This window comes from Camelina sativa, chromosome 11 (assembly GCF_000633955.1).
Source record: "Camelina sativa cultivar DH55 chromosome 11, Cs, whole genome shotgun sequence".
NCBI classification, from domain to species: Eukaryota; Viridiplantae; Streptophyta; class Magnoliopsida; order Brassicales; family Brassicaceae; genus Camelina; species Camelina sativa.
This window is the reverse complement of record NC_025695.1, coordinates 37,684,884-37,693,729: the sequence shown is the minus strand read 5'-3', so window position 1 is coordinate 37,693,729 and position 8,846 is coordinate 37,684,884.

Here is an 8,846-nt window from a genome sequence, read left to right as displayed (position 1 = left end):
TAAAATCTTACTTGTCAGGTATGAACAAGGAGTCAAGCTCTATGAACATCAATCTCCTTGATGAGGTAAAAAGAAAAGCGCAGAAATTACCTCAGGCTTTTATGGATTCTGTTGGAAATTCGGATGTCACTGGTTTACTGGTCAGCTATTGGATTTTTCATTAGTCGGATTCTGGATTCAATCTGCAGCATTAATCAACCAAGACAGTACACTAAAAAGAAAAATCATAGTTCCCAACAAAATTTTGACTCAATAAAACCATTTTTTTTTAAAACCCTCAAAAACAAAAACGTAGATAGTAACTGCCTCCCCCAGAATTAAACAACATTGTCCCCAGTGTTATCAAGTAAGAGATTGGCGAAATAAAAATAAACAAAAACGAATAAGTACTGAAATTGTGAACAAAATCATGTTACCAATCCGAATGTTCTGTGTCGACCGATGCTGATGGTGTGTCGGTCGATGCACTCTGCAGAGTCAGAGAGTCCGAACATTACTCCTGAGTTAGCTGCGATTAATTTGTGTTTTTCTCATTCCGTGGATGTTAGCACTGCTAAGAATCACTCAAACACAAGATTAAACGCAACATGATAAATAGAAGTTCATAATTCAATACAAATTCAAACTGAATCAAAGCAAAAATAAAAATGACTCAAAGTGGAAGAGAAAAACCTAAGAGTGGGTTGCCTCCCACTAAGCGCTTGTTTTCAGTCATTAGCTTGACTGTGTCGGATCTCAGGCATCCGGTGGATCGGAACATGGCAATGAATGCTTCTGAGAGAATGTCCTCTCATCCAATGGGGTGTGTAGGCAGTAGGTGCATGAGACTTGCCAAGTATATGAGGAACAGGACCAGGGCGGGACTTAGGGACGGGTGGCTTTCTTTTAAGTCCTGCAAAATCATCAACAGAAGAAACAAGCGCTCTACGATAATCTCGTGGCTTGGTTAACTGCAAAACAGTTTTTGTACCTTTGAAATTTTTATTGATGATAGGAGAAGATTTGGGAGAAGGAGATGCATACCTTGGCCTTACCTATGGGTTCTTCTCTTTGGAATGGAGAGATTTCAGCTGTACAACTAGTCTACGACTTGCAGCTAAGGATCCAACTCGAGAATCTTCGGTTTTGGACAAGTCCAAGTTGACTCGTGGAGGTGTGTAGATCGATGCAACAGCTGCATCGATCGATGTTGTGTCTGCAACTCGTGTCTCTTCAATGATTCTGCAACTTTCCTCAGCTATTCGTGTTTCCAGTACAAAAACATCATCTATCAGCGACTTGCCATGGATCAGAACCTCATCATGGTCTCTAGTACTGATTAGAAGATCTCCTCTCCAATCTTCAAGCTTAACAGCTTGCTTACTCACTTTCTCAACAGTCTCCAACTCTTTGACATACCTAGTAGTAATGTCTCTAGGAAGCTCTATGAAGCTCTATGATCGGATTGTCATCCGAAACAACCTCCACAGAAAATGTTTGACCATTAATAGTGGGAGCCCTTCTATTCTTGTCCATCTCAAAGTTCATAACCAAATCTTCTACATTCAAGGCTATGTGTCCCTTCTTAACATCAATGATGGCACCAGCTGTAGCCAAGAAAGAGCACCTAAGATGAGAGGATCACTAGGCTCTGTGTCATACTTCAACACCACAAAATCAGTGGCAATTATGCAATCTCCAATCTTAATCGGAATATCTTCTAGGACACTTTTAGGAATCCTTCTGGATCAATCAGCTAAGATAAGAGAGATCATAGTTGGCTTGAAATCTATCATCCCAAGTCTCACAGCAACAGAATGTGGCATCAAATTGATACTAGAACCAAGATCGCAAAGAGAGTGAGCAAACCGTTCTGCAGAGATAGAACAATCAAGTACAAAGCTTCCAAGATCTGGTAACTTCTCTGCAATCCTACTTTGAATCACTGCACTTACTTCCTTAGATACAACCACTTCTTGATTCCTCTCCTTCTTCCTCTTTGGAGGCTGATTAAACAGAATTGAGTTGACATCCTTGGTTAGCAAAGCTCCTTCCTCAGGACTCAAACCATTGGTGACCATCCGCTTCACATATCGCTTAATTCCAGGAGAAAACTTGACAGTATCAATCAAACGCATCTCAATCATTACCTTGTTCATCATAGCCTTGCATCTAGCTTCTTCAATCTCCTGTTTAGACCTCCTAGGCTTAGGAAAAGCAACCTTAGGCTTATAGGCTTGCTCTGAAGCAGGTGGAGCTTGAGGAGAAACCGGAGCTGGTCGTAGGGTGTGTCGATCGATGCTGATGTTGTGTCGATTGACGCTTGATTAAGTAGGCATCGATCGATGCTCTTGTGAAGTGTCAATCGATGTTGGCTCAACAGACGTATCTTCGTCTCCTTCCTTCACCAAAATCGCATTACAAGCATGGTTGGGGTTCTCAGTTCTTCTAGAAAAAAGTTCCTCTTGTCTTTTAACAGACCCAACAGCCTGAATCACTTGATTCTCTAGCTTCTTGACATGAGTGTTTAATGCTTCAAACATTCCACTCAGCTCAGTGTATACAGAATCAATCTTTCCATTGAAATCTACTGTTAACTTCTGTTGACCTTGAAGAATCTGCTCAATCATTGATTCAATCTTGCTCTCTGAATTGGGTGGAGGGAGGGGTTGGTAAGAAGAAGATCCATAGGTCCTTGTGAAATTGCTGTTTGAATTTCCTGAGAATGAATTCTTCTGACCAAATCTCTGATTTTGATACCCAGCTCCATATACATAGTTGACATCTTCTGTAATCTATTGCTTTGGTTCAAAAGTCTCAACATCTTCAGCAAAGTGGACAGACTTCTTTCCCACAAGAAGTTTGTGCACGATATCCAACTTAGCTTTCACCGCAGCAAACTGATTTGAACCATTGCCTTCATGTGTTCTTTTCCGCTCTAAGTCTGCATTCTTGGCATTGTTGCTTGATGCTAGCCTTTCTATGAACTTTTCAGCCTCATCTGGGTACCTTGTCTTGAAGTTCCCATCACTAGCAGCATCCAAAGCCATCTAATACCTCCAGTCAATACCGCTGAAGAAAATACTAATTAGCTGCACCTCTGAGAACCCATGATGCGGACAATCTCTCTGGTATGCTTTGAACCTTACCCAAGCATCTTTGTAAGATTCAGCAGGTCCTTGTCTAAAGGTGGAGAGCTTAATCCTCAGCTCATCTGACATCGCATCATCATAGAAGTAGTTGAGGAATGCCACCTTGATGTCATGCCAAGTTGTCACAGATCCCGGTTTTAGTTGCCCTAGCCAATGAGAAGCTTCCCCAGCAAGAGAGTATGGGAAAAGCTTGCAATAGAGATAGTCCTCTGTGACTCCATTAGCCTTGATGCTTGTGACTATATCCTTACAGTGCTCAATTTGGTCTAGAGGCTTCTCATGCGGCAAGTTCTGGAATGGCCTTTGTCCAACAAGAGCGAAGCAGGCAGGCTTCAGCTCAAAATCATTCATTGGAAAGGGAGGAGGGACAATTGCGGAGCGGTTCTCATAGAACAAGTCTGGTCTGTTGAAATCCGCAAGAGTTTTGACAATCTCTCCATTGTCGTCCCGTCGTCTGTGAACATTCTCCGCATCGGCTCTGGCATTGCGTCAATCGACGCCAACGTTGCGTCGGTCGATGCCTTCTTGGTTGCGTCGATCGATGCCATCGTGCATCATCCTCAACCACGACGAGTTATTCCTGAATAACTCGTCTTTCATCATCAAGTTTCTGGCCTTGCTCGTTGTAAACATGACCCTCTCGATCTCTTAAAACTCCAGCCTCATCAGGTCTCAATATGATTGTATTGGCCATCTTTGCTGACTTGGCTGCTTTTGTGTTATCATGCTCTAGTTGTCCTAACTCTTGGTTTGTAAGCTTAACAATTTGACCAGTAGGATTTTTCCTGGTGCGAGGCTTAGGTATGTACCTGAAACACACCAGAGAAAAGAAACAAAAGCGTGTGAGTAAAATAGAAAAACAAAAATCTAGACAAAATCAAAGACTTTAATCTAATGGTGAATCAAAAGAGTCCCCGGCAACGGCGCCAAAATTTGATATGCTCAAATTTACCCTAGAGTTACTCTCTCAAATTAAGAGATCAATTGTAGTACTTAGGGATCGTATTCACAAGGACTCTAGATCACACAATAGATTTAATAATCTTTTAATTATGCTAAACCAAAATTGTAATTTAAATAGCAATACAAAAACAGAAAATAAAAGAGTTGTAAATTCAGAAGGATTAAACGCTAGGCCTAGGGAAATTCTCAGGAAATCATGGAAAATCAGATTAATTAATTAAACAAGCATGATTCAATAATTAAGCACCGTTCTTGAACTCTAATCACAATTGTAAAATAAACCAGTTCTCACTGTAAATATTATATAAGTTTTAAAACCCGAAATCCAAATCTCTTTGCAAAATTCAAGTTAAAAACCAGCAATAAAATCAAGTTTAGATAAGTTCACAAAATCACTAATTCAAATCTCTTTGCAAAAAGTAATTTTGCTCACCAAAGGTTTTTGTCAGGAAAATCAATTATATTCTCATATCAATTTATTTTCCTAAGTTATTAATTCTAGATGGCCAATCAAGGATTAATATGAAGAACAACCTATGGTGAAGAACAAGAAAGATAATGAATCCAAACAATTAATCAACCTAACAATCCATGAAATCCCTAATGAGAAACCCTAAACCTAACAAGCAGATCTACTCAGACATAATTGCAGGAACACAAATCATGAATAAAATAGATATTATTAAGAGATTAAAGAAGAAGAAAAAAGAGTTTTGAATCTTCTCTGGAAGGAGTCTTGATTCTTCTCTCCAAAAGCTCTCTAAAAATCTCTCAGAGATTTCTCTCAAAAGTTGCAGGGAAAAATAAAGCTTAGGTCTAAACAATGACCATAAAAATCCTATATATATTCCTAAAATCATCTAGGGACTAATAATGCAAATATGGAAAATTTTGGGGCAGCTTTGTAAATCTTCAAAACTTGTGGGAAAACTTCCAATTCTTCTGCTGGATGATGCATCGATCGACACCATCACTTGCATCGACGGATGCAAGTCTCTGATCTTGTCTCCCAACTTCGTAGCTCAGCCTCAATGCTTGATTAAGCTCCAAATCTTCCTATTTAGCTCTATTATGCTCCCATCCATGCTAAATCCTATAAAGATTCAAAAGACTCTAAAAATACCAAAAAAACTCTATAAATAAGACTTATATCATGGCTAAAAACACCTAAAAACCATGATATATCATTTTTTTCATGTGATTGTTATCTCGATATGTTTGTGTGTATAGCTCGTAGATGAGAGGATCATCTTACTGAGTATTTATGGTAATACTCATGCATCTTATTTGTGTTTGTATGCAGGTATTGGATGACATAGAATCATAGCTATGAGGAGAATGATGATCTAGAGTCTTATGATTGATTATGTTATTTATGTTGGAACCTGGTTTAGAAGCATGTTAGGTTGTTGGTTTGATTGATTAGAATTGATATTATATTTATAATAAATTAGAGTTAGTTTGCAATATTTTTTATTGTGCATATTGGTTTGTTGTTGATTTATTGTTTGAATTGTAATTAAATATTAGAGAATATTTAATTATATTATTATTATTAAAAATGGCCAGGTTGTTTTATTATGATATTGGTGCATATAGCTTTAAATTTTGGAAAAGCTCTGTGTATATTTCAGTCAACGATTAGCTCTGTGTTATCCGAAGGGATTAAAAAAACCTTTTTTTGTAAGTAAAGCCGAACGGGATTAAAAAAGCAAAGATGAAGAAGACATACAAGTAGAGAGGTGAAGAAATTATTAGACATGACAGATAACAACTCGGAGAAAGATGTGGAAGTTGCTTTTGTTGCTTCTTAATTAATTCTCATAAAATTTATGGAATCACCAAGTTAAACAAAGCAATAGGTAGTTCAAATGCATATTTGTGATTATGGTTGCACGAGATTGTGGAAGGGGACGGTTGTGATTTCAAGCCTTATTAAGCATTTTGAATGACTAGTTTAGTGTTTTAAAATGGGTGTGTTTGCAAGATTTTTACGACTGGTGGACCAACGGTTGCAATAGCAGTTAAATATAATAAATATAGTATATAATTATATAAATGTTTTAAAACACCAAAAACTTTATAATTAAAATTCATTGAAAAATACTAAAATTATTATTAAACAAATAAATTTCATATTCAAATACCTATTACTTTATGCATTTGACTTTTCATCAAAAAGTTAAATGTGCTTTAGATTATAGATCTTCTCTGCTAAATCCCATACACTCAATAAGTTTCTCACATTGAATTACTAGGCCAAAGTAAATTAATTATGAAAGATTTGAGAAAAGTCATTGGTGATTTGTTTTAATATTTTCACAAATAATCTTATTTTTTATTTGACTCAAAAAAAATCTTATTTTCTTACTCTTCTGATGAAATGTTGTATTTATTTATATTTTTTAAATTTATGTGCGATTTGCTGATAACATTACATCATGTTTTCCATATTTTTTTAATTGGATTTTTTTTTTTTTGTAATTGTTTATCTTCCGGATTCGCCATCTTTAATGAGTAAAATAGTTAGGTTGAAGATATAAGAAAAAGAAAATTTAGTATTATTGCTTTATTTTTTGTTTTAAAAAAGAAATTTTAACCGCAATCGTCCGCAACTGCAAACACTTGTGGGAAGCAGTTTTTGGAATTAAGTGGTTTCGAATGGTTGGAAGCGGTTTGTATGATTGGTACCAATTATTACCAACCACTACCACCAGCAAACACAGCGTTTGCGGGAAGTAGCGGGAGAACCAATCAACCCTAAGAAAGAGTAAGCCAGAAAATAAGTAGTCCTTAGTTTTATGTCTTTAATTGGCATATTTTGTATTCTTTCTTCAATCAATTTGCTGGATTACCCAAACTAATAACCGACTTGAACAAGTTTAACTGATCGGTACAATTAGTTTAAATTTTAGACAGATTCTAACTTGAAACGGGTCCGTAGTGAGATCAAAGACAAGATATCTAACATGAGAAGAAATAATAATACAGTAAATTAACAAGATCCTTTATGAGTAATTTAATTACTTTGATTAGTAATAGTACAACAGAAGATTTGATATTTAAGTTTCATTTTATGTGTTGAGTAAGGTAGATACAAATGGAAGGGGAGGGGAGATACGTGAGTACATCTATGGGAAAACAACAATAGTAGAGAGTTATAAGTTCAAGCCAAAAAGTGTTGCTCTCTTTTCTATTGTTGAGGTTCGTTATTTTAGATTTTGGAAGATATAATAAGTTAGTCATATATTATAATCATGTAGGATGTGTTCTATATAATTTTTTACTTAATTAAAATTATACAAATAACAGAAATATTACTAACTTTGGCAAAACAATATTATTTATATATAATAAATAAATAAATATCAAAATCACTTTACTATTGATATTTGACTAATGTATCATACTAGATTAGAATCCGTCCACGTGCATGTACAAGTTTAAAATTTTGTAAATTAAATTAAATTTTACGAAATTAAAATTTGTTGTACATTATTTATATTGTTTTATGTTTGCTATAATATACATATTTATATCTATTTACAAATATTTTATCAGAATTTGTTAAAAATATTTTTAAAAATTCTCCATCTTTTATGTATGTTATCATTAAAAGCGTAATTTTTACACCTAAATTGTAACACCCGTAAACCAAAACTGTGCGTTTTGGGGAGGATGTTGATCGACACCAAGGGGGTGTCGATCGACACCAAGGGGGTGTCGATCGACACCACTTATTTCTGGTTCGACCAGATTGACTTAATTATCGATTTTTGGTTGGTTTGGTTTAGGGGAACCATTAAACCAAGATATTAAGTGTTTGTCGACGAAAAGAAGAGTTTTTGGCTTTTGTCTTTGTCACCATTTAACGTTTTTGAGAGAAGAAGGGAGAAAACATTGTTCTTGAGCTTTTGAGAGAGATTTGTGAGATTCCTTGCTGTTTCTTGAGAGATCCACGGCTAGGAAGGAGTTAGAAGCTTGCTAGGAGGGTTAGATTCGTTGTTGTTGGTCAGAATCTTCCTGCAAAGAGGTGAGTGCATGACCATGGCTGATCTAAGCTTGTGATTCCTTGTTCTTGCTTGTTGTTGCTGTTTTTGTGTGTTTTCTTGCTGGGATTAGATTGCTACAAGTTCCTATGGACGTATATGGCTTGAGTTTTGAGTATTGGGCGAATTGATGGAGTTTGGGAGCGAGATTCGACTCTCGGCTTCGTGCAAGTCGCGGTTGCAGAGGTAGTGTCGATCGATACTAATTGGTGTCGGTCGACACCAGTGAAGCGGCATCGATCGACACTGTGGGGTAGTGTCGGTCGACACCAAGAGCCAGTGTGGGTCGACACTTGGCTGGTGTCGGTCGACACCTCCCTTCCAGCGAGATGATGTTTGCTTTCCTGGTTTGTATGTTTGTTTGTATTTATTGTTTGGACATTAGTATCACATTTGCTTGTGTGTATAGCCCAGTAGATGGGAGGATTGCCTCACTGAGTGTTTATCAAATACTCATGCATCTCAATATGTGATTGTGGTGCAGGTAAAGGCAAAGTCTGATCGTGGAATCAAGGCGATGAAGAGGAGGATGTTCTAGGGACTCGATTGGATGTTGTTTGGCGTTGCTAGGTTGCTAGAGTTGGATCATTAGAAACATTGCTAGGTTGCTGGTTTCATGTTTCCTGATGATTGGTTATTTGATTGTTGCTATATTTGATTATTGGTTATTTTATTATTGGATATTTATTGGTATTGTTATTTC